Raw genomic sequence first — 20,067 nt, 5'->3', positions numbered from 1 at the left:
TTCTGATGCTAAATGCAAACAGTTATATATGTTCAGAGGCTTTTTTGTGATTAAAATGAAACACACACACACACACACACACGAGTCAGCCACAAAAGAGTCAGAGGCAAACTGGGAAAAAAGTGATGATCACGTTCAGATTGGGAGGGGGAGGAATTCAGGTATAAAACACAGTGGAGAGAATTAAGATCAAGTGACATGCAAAGTTGAAAATTTAGGTCTGGAACTCCAAGCATGTTCTTTGAGGTATGACTGGATCTGTGGAACTGGAAAAGGGAGGTTGAATCTTCACCTGCAGACTTTCTTTACCATATAGAACAGGGGTCTGCAACCTGTGGCTCGGGAGCCACATGCGTCTCTTATAGCCTTATACTGCGGCTCCTCATGGCCTGGAGGTTGGAGAACAGCACTGGAAGGAAAGGTGAGTGGAGGGGCCGAACTGGAGGCAGCTCCACTTTCTGGCTCGGTAGATCTTCGGGGCCGTGGAAAACAGGTCCAAATGGCTCTTTGGGTGGTAAAGGTTGCTGACCCCTGATATAGAAGATGTTCTCTACTGCTGCTTTTAGCCCAAATAGGAAAAAGGGTCCAAGAGCAACGTGAGTTCAATTTTGTGAGGCAGCACTGGTTTTTAGACACCCCCCCCCCATATAAACCGCTCTGAAAGATACAAACATGGACCTCCAATATCATATCCAAATTGACCTTTTTATTTCCAAAGCAGAAAGCCACTGGGTCAGAATTTTTCAAGTCTCCTGCCATGCCAGATCTTGACTGTTAAATATGAGAACATTCCCGCAAATGATAAGCAAACAAGAGCTGTGGTTTTCTATGCAAGGAAGCTGAAAAACCACCACTCTGAACTATGGGAGTCTGGTGGTTGGTGTGTTGGATTGCATTAAGGATTTGAAATCTCCCCTTCGCCAAAGACCCGCTGGTTAGTTGTGTGAGGGCCAACATCTCATTGCCTCAGCTTCTAGCTTAGTCTGTAAAACTGCACTAATAACAGCCTCGCTTACAGATTTTTTGTTCTGATGAATGAGGGGAGAATTCCAGAGCTCTTTGCATGCTCTCCTGTAGAGGTACTCATGATTAATAGAATTCAGCTTGGTTAAACAGCCCACTTCTGGTGACGAAAGAGCACCATCTTTTAGGAAGACATTGTGTATTGATTTTGGGATAGCTGGTGATGGAGGGACCTTGGCATCCCTTTGTAAGTGGTTCCATTGATTCATTCATTTAACTCTGTTTTGTACCTAGAATAACTTTGTTTCTGACAGCTGGAGTCTGTTGTGCTTTTGTCTGCCATGCTGAAAAATAGCGCACTTTGCCTATCAGAGGAGATTTTGGAAGCTAAACAGGTGGCAATCTCACCAAGGGTTGGAGTCCCTGCATGTTACTTCTGTGATGCTGCAAAAAAAGGGGGAGGGTCCTGAAAAAACATTAAACTCTTCTTCTTCTTCTTCTTCTTCTTCTTCTTCTTCTTCTTCTTCTTCTTCTTCTTCTTCTTCTTCTTCTTCTTCTTCTTCTTCTTCTTCTTCTTCTTCTTCTTCTTCTTCTTCTTCTTCTTCTTCTTCTTCCTGATCCTGCCAACAATGGTGCCATTTCTGCTTCCCCTATCCCCAGTGGCCTCCTTCAGAGGACTTTTTGACTCTTAAATCAGCAAATGTCAAATCAGCAAATGACATATCATTAAAGTACCCCATTGCCCATACGAGACCATCCTGTGTTGAAAACACCACTGACTGCAAGTCAGCTTAGAGCAGGCATCCCACGCTCTAGGTTGGACATAATTTAGACCCCTGGGCATTCCTTCCTTTCTCACACTTAAAAAAAAAAATCCAGAGTGACAGAGAGCTGGTGCTCAGGTGATCGGGGTAGACAGCCATCTAGCCTGACTGAAAGAGGAAAGAGGACAGAATGAGGTGGGAAATCATGGCTTCCTTTTCATCTCTCATTTCTCCTCTCTCATTTCAACAGTTTTCTGCTTTTCAGGCAGGGCTGTCTGTGAGGCTGAAATGCAGCCCGACCAGGAGAGTCTTTAACAAGCCCCATGAGCTGTCTAAAAAGTTATCCTGACACCAAGTGACAGACTCCCAACCGATAGTCTCTGGAGGCTGTAAGCACAGTTCTGCTAGGTTTCCAGAACAGACTTTGTCTCCTACCTAGAGAATCCATTATCTGTTATGACACCTCCCTTGGCTCCCTCCTCTTTGTTTCCTGCTAGAACAGGCAGGTAAACGTTTTGAAAAGCTTGTGCACACATTATGTTTTTTGCAATGTTTACCCGTAGGTAATCATCAGCTGGAAACAGGTGTAACACAGTGTTAGCTCTGAAGCCAGGAAGTCCTTAATCTAAACTTGACATGAATTTAAGTGACTTTAGGTAAGGCATTATTTCTTAGCCACGTTTATTAGTACAAGGTAAGGTTGACCTACCTTACAAGATTGTTTTGAAGATTGCTGAGGGACTGTCAGAAAGTTCTATGGAAATACCAAATTGTTATTGTTCTGTTATTGTTCTGTGCTTCTTGTGCATTACAGTTAAATGCTAGTGTAGCTGTGCAGGTAGCATAATAGTGACACCTTGAGGTAGATTACATGCATTACACTGCCACATTTTTTTTAATTTTGAAAACATACATGTGCATCTATTTTGGTATAGATGAGGTATACATATATAGTCATAGCATAGACTATATAGCATAGAAAGACAATGTAATTTATTAGTTGTTCAAATTCATCCTTATGACTATGGTTGAGGACTGGTGAACTGTCCAGTGTACAGTTGCCAATTGCCTAGCGAGGGATTCTCAGCCTCTTATTTCCAACCACCACTTGGAGAAGCAGTGGGAGGAAAACAAATACAAATGTGCTTGATATTACTTTTGAGGAATAATCCAGAAGTGACAGCATACCTCTCTAGGCATCACCAAAATTCTATGGTAGAATAGTAGAGTTTCTGGCCATTTGTGGAGAGGACTGACACCACTTCTTGTTTTTCCTCAGAAACACTGTCATGCCACTGTCAAGAGCCACCCACCATGTCTTCCCCACCTGAAGTATCCCACTGTTTGCCAGGCTGGACCTGGCAAATTTGCTTCATTCTGTAGACAGTCTAGTCACTTGGGTTGGAATGCAAACTTGTCTGTTTTTACCAGACTGGGAGGGTTTTCCTCTGGTTATTAAGAAGAAGAAGAAGAAGAAGAAGAAGAAGAAGAAGAAGAAGAAGAAGAAGAAGAAGAAGAAGAAGAAGAAGAAGAAGAAGAAGAAGAAGAAGAAGAAGAAGAAGAAGAAGAAGAAGAAGAAGAAGAAGAGGAGGAGGAGGAGCAGGAGGAGGAGCAGGAGGAGGAGCAGGAGGAGCAGGAGCAGGAGCAGGAGGAGGAGTTTGGATTTATATCCCCCCTTTCTCTCCTGTAGGAGACTCAAAGGGGCTGACAATCTCCTTGCCCTTCTCCCCTCAAAACAAAAACCCTGTGAGGTGGGCAGGGCTGAGAAAGCTCTGAAAAGCTGTGTCTAGCCCAAGGTCACCCAGCTGGCATGTGTGGGAGTGCACAGGCTAATCTGAATTCCCAGATAAGCCTCCACAGCTCAAGTGGCAGAGAGGGGAATCAAACCCGATTCTTCCAGATTAGAATGCACTTGCTGTTAACCACTACGCCACTGCTGCTCCTGCTATGGGCGGGGGGTATATTTTCCGTCATGTGGAGTAGAATAGAAATGAGTTCTTAAAATGAAGAAAGGAAGCTCAAGAGTGGAAACCTGACCCAAGTTGACATTTGACGGTACTAGGCCATGTAGGCTTTCCTAACATCATTTGGCATTTATTGATTTCTTTTGTTTATTATTTAGCAGTAAATCACTTCAGACAGAAGTTCATGCATGTCTTCTCTGATCAGTTCAGTTGCTGCTGTTAGGATGTCTTGTGGTTCCTCCAGGAAACCCCCTTAGGCAACTGGAAGGAAGACTAAGCATCTCTGCACTAAACAGGCCTCTGCCCTGCAAGTTCAGTATGTTGAAACCAGTAACAACAAAGCCCGGCTTTGAGGGCCAAGCTGCACAATACATTTTTCAGCTAGTTGGATCCAGATTTTCCAGACCTGACCCGCTTTCCTGAAAGTGACTGAGCAGCTCCAGGGAATGTCATTTTAAAAATTAGCCAGACCCCGATGCATCTCGATACTGTGGTGTGGAGGGAGGACAGATTCCTGCCTTACACCCCTGAGGTGCTTTTGTGACCCCAAAATATTTATTTATTTATTTATTATTTATTCCATTTATACCCCGCCCTACACCGAAGTCCCAGGGTGGCTTACATAACAGGCTTAAAAGCCCCATTAAAACATACAATCCTAAAACCATAAAACATAAACGTTAAAAACCACCATAAAAACATCATTTAAAAACAGTCAATAAAAACATCATTAAAAATCCCCACCCTCCCACCATCCTTCAGCTGGCATCATTGCGGGGGACCCTGGGGGTCCCACATTGAAGGCCTGGGTAAAGAGGAAGGTTTTAACCAGGCGCCGAAATCCATAAAGTGTTAGCGCCTGGCGAATTTCTGCAGGGAGGCTATTCCACAGCTTGGGGCCTAGCACAGGAAAAATATGTCCCTGAGAGGGAGTTATTTCCCTTTGTTGTGCAGGTGGCAGAGATAATGCCCCGTTGGGCTGTTTTAGCTTTGGAAAATAGTGTGGAGGGAAAGCTGCAGCCCCTCCTGCCACTATTATATAGTTTTGAGATGAATGGGTAAAGTTGCCAGATCTCGGTTGGGAAATTGTGGGGATTTGGGACAAAGCCAGGGAAAGGCAGAAACCTCAGCAAGGTATAGTGCTATACTGTCACCTCCAAAACACCCATTTGCTCTCTGGAGTTCATCTCTGTAGTCTGGAGACCAGTTGTAATTCCAGAAAATCTCCAGGTCCCACGTGGAAGTTGGCAACCTGAAACCCCAGTCTTCTACATTTTTTTTAAAAAAAATGATGTGCTCCAGACCAGATTAACGCAAAAATGTATTGTGTAGTTTGGCCCTAACTTACATCAAAACTAGAGCTCATCCAGGGGGAACCAAACACCTATCTTGTGGTCGAATTCCCCCTACCGTCTTAGCCAGGTTTCAGAACACAAACTAACCAGGTTTGAAGGATGACCTCCCCATTGCTTGCATAGCAGATTCCGTTTCTGGCGCTCCTTCTCCTCGTTAATCTGCATTCCAGCAGGATCTGGTTGCAAGTGGCCTAGACCCCATTAACATGGTTCAGAGCTGATCCGAGGGGAGGGATGAGGAGGGGAGGGATGAGGATTGAAACCCTGACTCGTTTCCGCTTTTGCGATCAGCCAGCAGAAGGGGACGCAAATGTTAAACAGTCAAACGTGTAACTTTGAATTGTTAATGGTTTACACAGGTAACGATTGACTGTTTGCACAGTTAAACGATAAACTTTTACACGCTGTTTTTTTTTATCATGCCCCTACAATGTACGTTTCCGCAGTGGGAAAAGGTCCTGCCCCATCAAGGCACACCAGCCAATCGGGGAGACCGGCGAAGCGAGCTTGCCTGGTAGTGAGGATTGCTAAGAGTTCTGCAACTGGGTGTGTCTGCTGTGTGCTCGCTGTAGTGGGGAGGGAGAAACTCCAATGAAGAGGACACGGTTTCACAACGAACAGGTTTGGATCTGCGTGCAAATTTCAAGTGGGGATTCGACCTCGTGTCTGTGTAGGGAGGCTGCCTTTGACGAGGAAGTCAGTTACAATTTGGAATGTCTCATCCCTGTGGTTTTGAGCCTCAGATGCCCATTTAAAATTTGCTTCTCTCTTATGCAAATATATCGAAAGATGTATACCTTTTCTGAGCATTCATGAATAAATCAACGTTTTGGGTTATACTTATAAATGACTTGCATTGTGCATATAAACAGCATATAAATTTGTGTACAAAGTGAACAGCAAGGAACCTGGACAAACCTAGCAATTAGTGTGAAAAGAAACACTGTCATTTTCAGGGTCTATACTGACTCCTGCCCAGAAGGTCCCCAGCTGGAAACCGTCCTGATGGATTGCCTCAGCTCAGAGCAAGCTTCAGATCTCTCTTGCACCACCAGAACTATAGAGGCTGTAGTGACTATTGTAATTCAGAGACGTGACCTTACAGGAGCATACCCCTGTTTCTCCAAAAATAAGACATCCCCTGAAAATAAAACATGCCAGAGGTTTTGCTGAAGTGCTAAATACAAGGCATCCCCTGAAAGTAAGACGTGCCGGTAGCAAAGTTTTTGTTTGGAAGCACGTGCGCCCCCAAACCCCTCCCCCTTCCTGCCTCGCCTGGCCCCACCCCAACAGACTGGTTTGTGATGACAACTACTGCACAGTATATCATAAATGTTCATTTTTTTGTTCAACAAAAAATGTGGATTCTTCTTCATGGAAAAATAAGACATCCCCTGAAAATAGGACGTAGAACATCTTTGGGAGCAAAAATTAATATAAGACACTGTCTTATTTTCGGAGAAACAAGATAGAAGATGGAGACTTATAGAGGTTCTCTGCTGGCTTGGGGTGGAACTGCAGGCATCAGGGCTCAGGGGTTATGTAAAATAATTTTCACCTGCCAATCTACTGAGAACTGGAAGATTCGGAGGGTTGCCCATGAGAAATCTCCTGGCTCCCCTAGAAACTTGTCTTCAGTTAAGGCACCCAGCTCCAGAATTGGTGTTAGATATTAATAACAGTGCACTTCAGAGCTAAATTTGTATGAGTGAAAAGCAAATGACCCAGATCAGCAGAAGCTCTTATAAAAATCCAGAGTCCTTCCGGAAGTGAGCTCTCAGAGGGTTGATCATGGGCCTTTCCCCACTTTTCCCTCTACCACCGTCGCTGCGCGCTACTCACTGCGCGCGTCATTTCTGGCGCGCGCCCTGGTTTCCCCACGTCAAAAGGTGCCGTTTTCTCCAGTGCCAGGAATGACGCGCTCTGAGGGGGTGCGACAACGGCAGCGTCGGGGCGGCTGCATTGTCGCTGCCCCTGTAGTGGGGAGTGCCCCGGGACCTCGCACTACTTGGCCCGAGTAGCGCGCAGCAGAAGGTAAGTGGGGAAAGGCCCCATGTGAGAGCACAAAGTCCAGGGTTGCTATGCAGAAGCAGGCAATGTCAAACCACCTCTGTTAGTCCCTTGCCTTGAAAACTCCACTGGCTTGCCATAAGTTGGCTATAACTTGACAGCACTTCCCACTAGCAGCAGTTCCCTAACTGTGGCCCCTTCCTCACATGCAGGATAATGCACTTTCAATCCACTTTCAATGCACTTCGCAGCTGGATTTTACTGTGTGGAATAGCCAAATCCGCTTTGAAACAATTGTGAAAGTGGATTGAAAGTGCATTATTCTGCATGTGTGGAAGGTGAAAACATAGTGGACTGTGCTTATATAAAATTCCCAACGCAAGCTCAACTTCCTTTGACTTGAATGATAAATGTGACAGTCATTCAAAATCTTTCCTGTAAAAACCTCTGGAAGGACAGGAGTCAGTGTGTGTTCAACTCTTGATTGCGTGGAGGACAGACAACTGTTTGGCAGTGACAGTATCACAGTTTAACAACTCTGTGCATCTGTTACGCAGTTATTAGCGTTGGATAGGCCTTAGATAATCAATTGGTATTTAATTAGCATACAGTACAATTACTGCCTTCCCAAATCTATAATGATAAACCAAAGTTGCACATTATTGGAAGCTAATTACCAGTGGATGATTAGAAACAGCCATAGAAATTTGCCCGTTTTGTGTGAGATATAATGTAGCATGTCCTTCACATATTGTGAAGCTGAAAAGCATGCCTCTCTTATTTTTCTCCTTGTGTCTTAACAATCAATGGCTGCTTAATGTACAATATTTGTCTAATTAACTCTAAATGATATTCTCATTGACAATGTTTGGGAGTAAGAGATCTGCATCATGGATGATGGATTAGACACGGAAGGCCTGTTCTAGTTAGCAGAAGCTGCGCGTGCCGTGCTGCTCTGCCTGCAACAGAGAGCAAATATCTGGCCGTCAGCTGACCACCTTACATCAGTGGTCCCCAACCTTTTTGAGCCTGTGGGCGCATTTGGAATTCTGACACAGCACGGTGGCGGCAGCAACAAAATGGCTGCCAAAGTTGGCTGCTGCAGAAGGCGGGGCCAGTCACAAAACTATTGCCACAGCTTAACTTCAGTAACACAGTGAAGATCCTTGTGCTGTAGGGTCAATAGTATAACCAAGGGCTACTTCTCTCCATGTAATGTCGAAAAATAAAGTGTTGGGCCTGGATTTATGCCTGAAGTTCACTGGCTGGCCTTGGGCAAGGCCGCTACTGTTACAACATACTACCTTGCAGCGTTGTTGTATACTTGATAAAATGACCCCTGAAAATAGGCTGCATGGGGTTAATCTGGTTTGTAACAGTAAATGGCTTGGAAGAGAGGCTAGCCTGGAAACCAGATGTAAACCAGTGTTGCTATGGTTAGTCTGCAATCCCTGAAGCTGGTCAAACCTGGGAAATGCAGCAGAAGTCCGGGAAACATCAGTCCATTTCAGACTTCTGTGCTGAATGTAGCTCCGGTAGTAACCCATATCTGCAATACCTGTAGGGTAGGAACTCTGTTCCTTCTATTAGGTGCCCAGGGGTGGCATCTTCGCCTCTTGCAAAGGCAAAATGTGTCTGCTGTTTGGCATAAGTGATGGATTTGGATCTCTTGCCCCCTGACTCCGTATGAGAAGCAGCTTGTCCTTCACACTCTGAATGGATGTTAATAACTGCGCTGAACGGATGTTAAAGCTGAAAATGCCAGAAAATGAGTCAGCAGGATTTTGAAGGAGAAAGTTCAGGAGAGAGGCAGCCAACTGTACAGAGCTGCGTGGAGCACAGCACACAGATAATATTGAATGCACAGGATCGCAGGGGTTGCAACTGGCAGGGAGGTGATGCAAAAGCTGCGCCTGCATCAAAGACAGAAACGCATGAGCCACTGCTGAGAATACCCTCTCCTGCACTCTGTTATTAAGGGAAGGGAATTGAGCTTTGTTTTATTTGCTGCCAAGCCGGATAAAAGGCTGAATTTGCTGGCGGATGTATTTATTTGGGCTGCTGTTTATGTGACCTGATTTTTACCACTGTTGTTATGTAACTCAAAGGGATGTGAATTAAACAACAGGGTCTCAATGTGTGCTAAGCAGCAGGCAAAGGGATCGATGCAGACAGTCCCAGCCATGGAAGTTGTCTCGACTAGAGACTTAGGAGAATGACTCTCTCCTCCTGAAGAAACCAGGATTTTTAGAGCTCAAGAAGCTGCTTTTTGGACCCTTCAGCACATGCAGAATAATGCACTTGCAATCCACTCTCAATGCATTTTGAAGCTGGATATTACTGTGCAGAATAGCAAAATCCACTTGCAAACAATTGTCTGACTGGCGATAAAAGTGCATTATTCTGCATGTGCGGAAGGGGCTTTGTTGAAATGATGGGCTGAAAATTCAGCACTGTTCTTGTCGAGACAGTTTGGGCAGCATTGTCCTAGGGATCACTTTTATTTTAAAAACTGCAGAGAATTTGGAACCCTGGTGGAGAACTTAATCCAAATGCAGCTTCTAGTGTGCCCTACAAGTGATGCGAGCTGAGCGTTTGCACCAGATTTAGATCAGAGTTGGATTACCAACTTCCAGATGGAGGCTGGCATTCTCCTGAAATTTCAACTGATTTCCAGATGACGGAGATCTTTTCCCTGGGAGTAAAATGCAGCTTTGATGGGTGGATTCTGTACTAAATTAGAATTCAATCATATGAGGGGCACACCAAAGTAAATGTAATGGTTTCTGGCCCGACACAGCATTCTCCTAGCTTTCCTAAATGCTTTCTGAGTTCTACTTTCTGCAAATACTCCCTCCTAGCCAGCCAAAATCCTCTGAGAAATCCTGGCATCTATGTTCCTATAAGAATGTGTCTCTAAATTAAAATTATGACAGACTCCAAGCGAACATATTGTCACTAAGCTCCCTCTCCTCCCAAAACTCCACCTTCTCTGTAATCTCCAATCAGAGTTGGCAATCCTTGGGGCATGTCCCCAGTTTTGCATTTGCTGTATCAACCCTAATTGTTGCTTGAAAAGACATTGCATAGACTTATAAAGATTCTCTTCGATTCCTCCTGCTCTTTTGCATTCCATATGCAATCTGCCACTACAGTTTAAACCATGTTGCTTCTCCTTGCGCAATATTGTGAAAACCCATTCTTTCCTTAGTATCCCCTGGCTAAAACTCAGATTTCTGCTTGAGTCCTCTCCTGCCTTGTTGAGGCGACCTTCTTCTCTGCTTGACTCACTGCCCCTCAGGCCCCTCCATCTCTATTCAAAACTTCTCTGTGAAATTTGGCCATCCAGAGAGCCAGCGTGGTGCAGTGGTTAAGAGCAGGTGGATTCTAATCTGGAGAACCGAGTTTGATTCCCCACTCCTCCACATGAGTGGCAGAGGCTTATTTGGTGAACCAGATGTGTTTCTGCACTACTACACTCCTGCTGGATGACCTTGGACTAGTCACAGTTCTTCGGAACTCTCTCAGCCCCACTTACCTCTCAAGGTATCTGTTTTGGGGTTGGAAGGGAAAGGAGCTTGTAAGCCACCTTGAGTCTCCTTACAGGAGAGAAAGGTGGGGTATAAATCCAAACTCTTCTTCTTCTTCTTTTATCGCCAGTCAGACAATGTGACGTCTGTTAGTACATTCCTATATTGGGACACTCATCTCCTTCAACATTTAGCACCAGTGCCTGGCCCTTCCTTTTTCATCCCTGCATCCCGAAATCCCTTCATATGCTTGTTCTCTTGGTGTTTTCCCCATGGACCGTATATCCTGGGATAAGGAAGTGAAACATCCTGTTTCAGCCATGACTTCTGCATGGCTTCCAGGCCTAACTCGGCCCCACTACGTGAGATTTCCCTTATCCTGGGATTTCCAAAAAAACAATAAATTGGCAGTTCTTTTTTTAAAAAAACCCGCACCGCTCCCACTCCCATGCAAGCACTGCGGGAGATGGACCAGTTTATTTTTCCCATGTCGCCTGCAGCCAATCAAAACATCGGAAAAACAGGACAGTTTGTGAATGCACGGCAACATGCGTGTGTAAAATGAAACTAAATGGGAGCCATGCATAATCACCTGGAGTTCTTCCTCCCTGCCTGAAAGCTCTGATGGGCAGCCTTGCGAAGGGAGAAACCGAGATTCAAACATCCCGGTATGTGTGATCCCGGTTTTCCCCCAGGATATTATATCCATTCAGAAAATGCCCTTGAGTGATCAAACCAACTTTCAGAGGTTGGCCCTTTCCCCACTTACCTTAAGCCCCACGCTACTCTCCTCAAGTAGCGCGGGGTCCAGCTGCACTCCCCATTTCAGGGGCGCTGCCTCTCTCGCATCCCCTCAGCGCGCGTAATTCCTGGCGCCTTTTGAAATGGGGAAGCCGGGGTGCGCACCAGGAATTGCGCGTGCTGGGAATTGCGCGCAGCAACCCTCGGACAAAGGTGAGTGGGGAAAGGGCCGTTAACAATCCCATCCAACAGGTTGGGTGCCTGGCCATGGTACCCTGCTCGCACTGGCCCAATGCCCCCGAGCAGGCTTCCCAGTGGTGGTGGGTTGTTTAAACTGCAAAATTACCCCCCTGCCACCAGAAAGCTCCTATTGGGTTAATGGACTTTTCATCAGCTCCTTGAATGGACCCCCGCCCCCCCGCCGAGAACTGGCAGTGAAAGGCCAGGGATACTAGCACGGTGTACAGCACTGCGCCCCTGTGGAGGGTTGTGGCAGCCACCTGCTGGTGGATTGATCCCTTTGCTGGGGCAAGTGCCCTGCGAGGGGGAGGGGCAAATCCACTGGCGTGGCCCTGCGCCTCTCCCACTGGCAGATCCAACCCCCATCCCCTTTGGATGGGGCTGTAACTCTCTGAGTATTATTATCCTCGTACCGGTTGTTGGTCTTCTGAGTGTTAAGTAGGACTGAAATCAGTTTGAATCAGACTCCAGTGATTCCAGCGCATTTTCTGCTTCCTTGCACCGTATTTTCAGAGAAACGCTCAATTTTTCAACATTATGTGTGCATCAATAAATCAGTATTACATATACATACGATACGTACAAATTATGTATGCTGTATTTGTAAATTGCATTTAAATATCCGTAAAAGAAACAGTTGTCAGCACCATTCTTCTCTAATGCTGTTTCTCTGATTAAACCTTAGCAGCATACAAATACTGACAACATACCAATACTGCGTGGCATCTGTATTCCCCCCACTCCACAGGGCAAATGGAAGTTTGAATCTGTGACATCAATTAAAATGAAAAAAAAATAGCATGGAATTGTGATCATTCAGTAAGCTTTCATAGCTGGGCTATGGGAGTGGAGGTGGGGTTATTTTAATGTCACTTTTATTGTTATTTTAATTGTTATATTTTATTTATGATGGTTTATTGTGGATTTTAAATTGTTTGTAGCTGGTGTACGCTGCCTATAGAAGCAGGTATGAGACAGGGTATAATTTTTTATAAATAAATAAAAATAGAATAAACAAGCAAGGAACCCAAATCTCCCCAGTTTAACACTGTAACTATTGGGCCGAACGCATGTCGCCATTCACTACCTCATCAAACGTTCTCCTTTCCAGACCTTTATTCCAGTCGTTTTCTACTTTTTCCCAGCACCACATCTTTGATAGGCCCCTCTCTCTCCAAAATCTCATCTCCCAACTTGACCCTCACAAAACTCAATCACCATGGCTCAACCTGGAGAGGAGATAGAAGGTGGGGGGGAAATGCAACTGATAAGCAATTATTGCAGCGGCCTTAAAAGAGTTTGCCTTTCTTACCAAGGCTGTGTTGTAACTGATAGTAATTTCTAGTAATTAAGTACAAATTAATTCCCATAACCAGGGCAGGGAGACATTTATTTATGGTATTGTGTTTATTAGTGCGACTTTATTTAAGAATGCCACCGTTGTTTTTGTTAAGTAATTAGAGTTTGCTGAATAATTTCTCTCGCAGAGGTATGAATTTTAAGTAGCACAGATATAGTCGGGGCATTGCACAGAAGGGTGTGCGTGCGTTGGGAGATGCTTAACCAGGATATTTCTGAAGTGCTAGACTGCTGAAAAACACACGTGTCATTGGTTTCACAATACAGCAGGGAGTCGTGGTGCCGCGGAGGAGAAACTGGGCAGCTGCAAGGGTGGACAGGTCTGTGACTGTGTCCACTGACCACATGTCCAGCCTTTCTTTTCTTTTGACATAGGGCCTGGTCCAGTGAGTGGTAAGATTCTGAATAAGAACACAACCTAAATTTTCCACTATATGGGGATGCCAGCCTCCAGGTGGGACCCGGGGACCCCTGGAATTAGAGAGAAAGTACCAGATGGCTTTGGGCCAATCATCATATCTAAGCATAACCTACTTACACAAACTACAAGAACAAAATGGGATCTCTCTGTCTAGATGGACCTCTGAGTTCCTTGAGAGTGATGGTGGGACACAGTAGAACAGGGGCAAACACAGCTGGGTCCTGGCCTGGATGTACTTTTTCTTTGATGTATGGGAAACTATGTTATGCATGATCCAGGTCAATATTAAGTATTCTAGCTGGTTGTGGATTTCCAACTATTCAGCGTAGTGTAGTGATTAAGAGGAGGTGAACTCTAATCTGGAGAACCAGGGTTGATTCCCCACTCCTCCATTTGAGTGGCAGAGGCTAATCTGGTGAAATGAATTTGTTTCCTCATTTCTACACATGAAGCCTGCTTGGGTGACCTTGGGCTAGTCACAGTTCTCTCAGTCCCACCTACCTCCCAAGGTGGCTGTTGTGGGGAGAGGAAGGAAAAGAGTTTGTATGCCTCTTTGAGTCTCCTTACAATAGAGAAAGAGGGGGTATAAATCCCACCCCCCAAAATTCTTCTTCTTGTCTGTTGCCTGGAGATCAGTTGTGATAGCTGGAGATCTCCAGCTACCCCCTGGAGGTTGGCAACCTGACTGGCAGCCCTAATCCAGCTCCTTACTCTGCAGGGTGACCTTGGGTCAGTCACTTTCTGCCAGTCTGACTTTGTTCCTAAATGTTTTGATAAAAGTGGGGGATAGAAAATTATGCAGCGCCCTGAGCTATTTGCAAGATGTCTGATATGTTAAAAACAAACATCTAGAGAGACAATTCTACCCCCAAAGCCACCCTGCCCCCCCCCCATCTTGTTCAAGCTTCACTGGATCATGCCAGAGGCCGACTGCAAGAGGAAATCTGCCACCAGCTAAGAATCCCACATGCGCCGTCAGCCTAGAAAGCATCAATTAGCTCACAAACAATTATTATTATTTGAAATGTCATTTTATGGGGGCCAATAAAATAACACAATAATCCAGAGCTATTTAGCAGAGCGTATTTACTGTGCGCGGAACTGTTTTTCGGCAAGCCCCACAGCTGAGGCAAACCTCTTAACGCAAAATGGCAAGTGAAGCAGAAGTGAAATGCCATTTCTGCTGCATACATTAAACGGTGTGTTGCCAGAAAGCGCCCTGCTCCGCTGAATGCCATTTGCCTGGCATTTTCTCTTGATCTCCGGGTTCTCCTAGGCAGCAATCTCTTCACTGTCACCATTGACAGGGACCCTGGCACCTTGGGTCCAGACCAGGCGCTTCCTGAATACCAGCCAAAGACTTATTTTTATTGAGTGTGAACGAGAAAGCAAATTAAGATAGACCAGGCACCCTGCCAACCTTTTTCTTTCATCCTTTCTCTCTCTTTTTGGCATTCTGTCACAACTTAAAAACAAAGATGTGCGTGCCAGTTTTTCACGCAGATAGCAGTTGACGTGAATGGCCTTCATGCCAGGTAAGGTGAAGGGGATTCGAAAGATTCTTGGGGAGTTGCACTTATCCAGTGGCATTCAGTAGATGGTCTGTGTCTAGAATTGCTGCTTTGAGAGGGCGTATCAGGCCCGTGAGCCAGCTGAAGCAAATCCCTTGCTCCTGTTCCAGCCTGGTGAACAGGGGTGGGTTTGGCTTAGCCTGCTTGCAGTCCTTTTAAGCCCCCTCTTGGGGTAGAATCTGGCCCCTGGACCATATGTTTGACACCTTGATCTAAAACCTGTTTCCCTTCCCCCCCCCCCCCCCCCCAAGTAGGATTCTTGCCATTGGTAGTGATCTTTCTGGGCTGCAGGAAGTCAGGTGATAATATGGCACCAGTAGCTTCTGGGAACTGCTGACTTCCTCAGTCTGGACCACTTTAAACTGTCTTCTTTTTTAGAAAAAAAAGTGAGGGCAGCAATGCCTGGGGTGAGTGGAATTTGGAGAATATTTGATAATACTTTTTGGTACCACTCTAGGCTGCATCTCCCAGTCTCTGTTGCCTTCATCATAGAACCTAGGGGAAATTCCTAGAGTGTCACTATAAGGAAGCTGTTTTTCTTTTTCCTTTCAATAATTTGGCCTGGTGATTCCGCACCCATCCCAACATCCAGTGCTGGGAGTGAGGGGAGGGTTAGAATTGCAATCCTTGTTATTATATGATGATACCAAACACTTCTTCTCAGACCAGTTTAACTGTGTTCCAAATGAACACAGATGCTATTTTGGGGGGTGGAAGGAAGAATCTTAAAACTATCTCCAGATTAAATTGTTTCTTCCAACAGGCGTTTGAAAGTAATCAATTTGTTCATAAGTATGGTATGCCCCAGTTTCCACATCCATTCTTCTCTTGAGGGAGTTCATTTTCTGTTTCCAGTATTTTGCTATCAGAATCTGTACTGTCAGTTAATAAATTTGCTGCCCAAGATCTGTGTTCTTCCCTTAAAGGATTCTTCCGGCAACCCAATAAAATTATCATGGGCCTCAGTGGTATTCCATAACCAATAATATCCTGTAGGTTTACATTGCATTTTTCTTAAAATCCTGAACAGTCTTTCAATACCGCCTTGTATATGTAGAAAATCATTATCTATGTGATTATGTCTTTAACAGCTACCCATACCGGTCCTCTACATTCTTTATATATTTGCTGGTGTAAAATCCCACTGCTAAAGAAGTTTGTTTACAAAATTGTCTTGAATTTGCATTTAATGGAAATCCAGGCGTTGCCTTATAAATCTTAGTCCACTGGGCCACAGAGATCCTAAATTGTACGGGTTTTTTTCTATTTGGACATATTGGTTTTTGGAGCCATAAAACCCTAAGAGCTATAAGAAAGATGAATAGTAAGCTTTTCTGCTTTATTGGGGATCGATCAACTCCGTTTCATAACCTACCCTGCTTTCACGATGCTCAGGACAGCAGATCCCACATTTTTTCAAGCCACCTCCCACTTGGTCCCATAAACTCTGCCCTGCAAAAATAATAATTCAAAATCGAATTTTGCATCCTTCACTAAGGAAGGCAATGACAGTAATAATTAATGGCACATCTGTTTGAAATCCTATTAAAACTTTGTCGCTTAATTCAGTGGGCAGCACTGATCAACTTGATCTGGGGATATCAGCTTGTCAAAGTTTGCAGGGGGTGGGGGAAACTTCTGCTAGTTTCCAACTATGCAGAGGGAGAAACCTGGAGTGCCACTAATAAAAGGAAACATTTTATCATGCAACGTGTGATTGGTGTTTGGAATATGCTGCCACAGGAGGTGGTGATGGCCACTAACCTGGATAGCTTGGACAGATTTATGGAGGAGAAGTCAATGTATGGCTACCAATCTTGATCCTCCTTGATTTGAGATTGCAAATGCCTTAGCAGACCAGGTGCTCAGGAGCAGCAGCAGCAGCAGAAGTCCATTGCTTTCACATCCTGCATGCGAGCTCCCAAAGGCACCTGGTGGACCATTGCGAGTAGCAGAGTGCTGGACTAGATGGACTCTGGTCTGATCTAGCAGGCTTGTTCTTATGTTCTTAAGAGTGTCCCCTTCCTCCTTCTTGCCTCTTAGAGCCTCCCCAGGTAATCCCACCCTCTGGGGGGCATACCACCCACTTTAGGAACTACTGATGCATATGGTTCCCCTTTTCTTATCAACACAACAGCCATGTGAGTTTGGTTAAAGTCATTGGCCCAAGGTCACCAGGTGAATTTTACAGATTTGTGCAGATTTAAACTCTGGTCTATGCAGGCCTACTCTGGTCTATGAAACCCCACTCTGACATACCCTATTATTTATCCTACTTATCCAGTATGTCCATTACGTCCATCCATTTAAACCTTACAATCTGTCACAATATCTGAGTGTGGAGTTCAGGGGAGGAAAGTACAGGGGTAGGACTCCATAGTGGAGCTCATAGAGATGAGACACATTCTCCTTGGGGACCCTGTTGGAGGGGTTGACCCACCTAGAGTCAGTGGAAAACAGGACAGATTTTGCCCCTCACCCCCAACAGAGTACTTAAGGATAGCCCCCCCCCTCGGATAACAAATATGGGTAGAAACATTTTGCAGATGAAAGAATCTGTTTATTCATTTATTGCAAAACTATATTTCACTCTTTTCCCAGTGGCTTCAGAGGCAGCTTCCAATCAATAAAGTATCATTGAGAATATAACAATAACTAAAACCACAGCTGGAAATCACATTACAATCACACATTGCTTGTTAAAAGCTAACAAATAATAAAATAGAAAGGAGGTCTGTGCTGGGCAGAACTCAAGCCAAGATTTTAACCTGGTACTTTAAAATTAGAGTAGATGATTGGGGAAGGCAATGGCAAACTACCCCATAAACATGGTCTGCCTAGTCGACATTAAGGTGTGACGTCACCCTATAGGAATATGCTTGCACAGGGGACTACTTTTATCTTTAAACTTAAAATTAGGTAGGCTGGATGTCTACCTAGTTACTAAACTTTGAGGTTAATGATGGAGATGAAATTGTTAAAGAGTTTCCATTTCTTGGCTCCATCGTCAACCAGATGGGAAACCAAGAAGAGTTTGGATTGATATCCCTCTTTTCTCAACTGTAAGGCATCTCCAAGTGGCTTACAACTGCCTTCCCTTCCACTCCCCACAACAGACACATGGTTAGGTAGGTGTAGCTGAGAGAGTTCTGAGAGAACTGTGACTAGCCCAAGGTCACCAAGCAGGAATGTAGGAGAGGGGAAACAAATCCGGTCTACCAGGCAAGAGTTCACCTCTCATGTGGGGAGTGGGGAATCAAATCCAGTTCTTCAGATTAGAGTCTACTTCTCTTAACCACTACACCACGCTGGCTCAGAAGGTCACTTTGCATGCTTCCATGGCAGAATGGGAATTCAAGCCCGGGTCCCCCAGATTTTAGAATCATTACACCAAACATGTTCTCTTTGCCAGCACTCTGCCAAGAAACTTTGCAATTTGTGAATGTACGTATTTATTAATTGTCATACTAAACTTCCTTACTGTTGTGCTGCATGACTTTGGATGGAGTCTGTGGTCAAGAGTACAGAGCATCCATTGCGCTGAAGTTCCCTGACCCCTTCCTTCATGCTTCTGATTGAAACATAATATATTTTAAAGATTAATTGAGGCGGCTTTAGAAACTGGGGGCTGTCCATACATTTTTAATATTGATTGATATTATTATAAAAGATTCAGCCCAGGTTGTTCTCATCTAGGCCTTCCCCTCAGCACAGAGACGCCACACTCATCTGCAAAGGACGTGACTTAGTTATTTATAACCTCTAAATGCTTCTCTAGTGGCGCTTATGGGAAGCTTTGGCTCTGGGCTGGCGCACCGGATTGCTCCACCCAAGCAGGTAAGGGTAGGAGTGCACAGAATGTAGATGAGACTGCATCTTGCAAGCTTGCTGGTTTGATTAAACTGCCCCTGTTTTTACTGAATATTTCCCCTGGGCATCTTTATTTTCTTAACAGGTTGGCTCCTGATACCAACATCTTCCTCTAAAAATGTGCATGTATTTCAAAATTATTTGCTGCAAATAAGTGGCGCAAAAAAGCTGAGAGAGACATCAGTGCAGCAACAAAAATGAGAAAAACTGAAACCAATTATATCATACAACGTGAAAAGGGAAACAGCCAAATCAGCTCATCTCAGGTGACGTCTGAAGCATTTCTGTGTCTCAGATTTCTTATTGGCCTCCTTTAGGGATTCCTATTAGAAGCAGATTTCACACTTGCATTGTATGAGATTGGTTTTTTGGAACGTGCCAATGAACCCACCTTTCAAGGAGCCTACCTGATGTGTTTCTGTGTGAGTTGCTGTTCTGGGTTGAGGCCATAATTCCAGAGAAATGACTAATACAGAGCTATGGAGCTCTCAAGGAGGGTAATTCTGCAGCATTGGAATGGTCCAGTGACAACTAATGTGCAGAGGGAATAGAGCAACGTGTAGAGATGCAGCAGGCAGAGAGCTCTGAGGATAGGGGTTCTGATTTTATGTGAACTTTGACATTTGAGTTTTCTTACAAAACAGAGGGTCTGGGAGCTGGGCACCCCAGGGACATCAGGCACCCTATGTAGTGATCAACCCACCCACCCCAATCCATCACTTTCTTTCTTCCCTCCCTTTGACATAGTGTTTACCCTCTGAAGCTGCCCTTTCCTCCAGTTGTAATTTCAGGAGATCTTTAGGCCCTACCTGGAAGTTGGCAACTGTAATGGCATGGCAATGCCCTCCTTCCTACCTTCCTTTCAGCAGGGAAGCAATCCACTGTCCACCTTCCAGCAAGAGAAGGAGAAGGCAAACTGGATTCACCCTGTGCCCCCAACGGAGGGAGTTGGGTTGCCAACTATAAGCTGGGAAATACTTGGAGATGTTGGAGGTTGAGCCTAGGGAAAGCTGGGTTTGGGGAGGGGAGGGGAGGGACATCCACAGTGTATATTATATACTTCATCCTCCAAAGCAGCCATTTTCTCTAGGAAAACTGATAGTTGTCATCTGGAGATCAGTTGTAATTGTGAGAAATCTTCAGGTTCCAAGTGAAGATGAGCAACCCTAGGGGGAGAGAAGGAAAGGGAGGTCTTCTAGGGCTTCCGCTTCCTGTGGCAGACCCAAATGCCCGGTGAAATGGGGGAGGCAAAGGGGTTGTTAGTGCCCTCCCATCACTG

The 20,067-nt window shown here is 45.0% G+C and overlaps 1 protein-coding gene and 1 long non-coding RNA gene across 4 annotated transcripts in view; one reads left to right on the top strand and one right to left on the bottom strand.

The window, feature by feature from the left end:
- The window catches only part of OPCML (opioid binding protein/cell adhesion molecule like), a 430,273-nt gene that overhangs the window by 25,222 nt on the left and 384,984 nt on the right, over positions 1-20,067 (top strand). The window lies entirely within an intron of this gene.
- The window catches only part of LOC125442059, a 43,940-nt gene continuing 36,552 nt past the window's right edge, over positions 12,680-20,067 (bottom strand). Inside the window, exon 3 of the long non-coding RNA XR_007245933.1 lies at positions 12,680-12,796. This is a non-coding gene — a long non-coding RNA (uncharacterized LOC125442059). The remainder of the gene's footprint in view (positions 12,797-20,067) is intronic.

Source organism: Sphaerodactylus townsendi, linkage group LG12, assembly GCF_021028975.2.
Source record: "Sphaerodactylus townsendi isolate TG3544 linkage group LG12, MPM_Stown_v2.3, whole genome shotgun sequence".
Classification (NCBI taxonomy): domain Eukaryota; kingdom Metazoa; phylum Chordata; class Lepidosauria; order Squamata; family Sphaerodactylidae; genus Sphaerodactylus; species Sphaerodactylus townsendi.
Note: the sequence above shows the minus strand (reverse complement) of the source record. Positions and strands in the feature narration are given on the sequence as shown.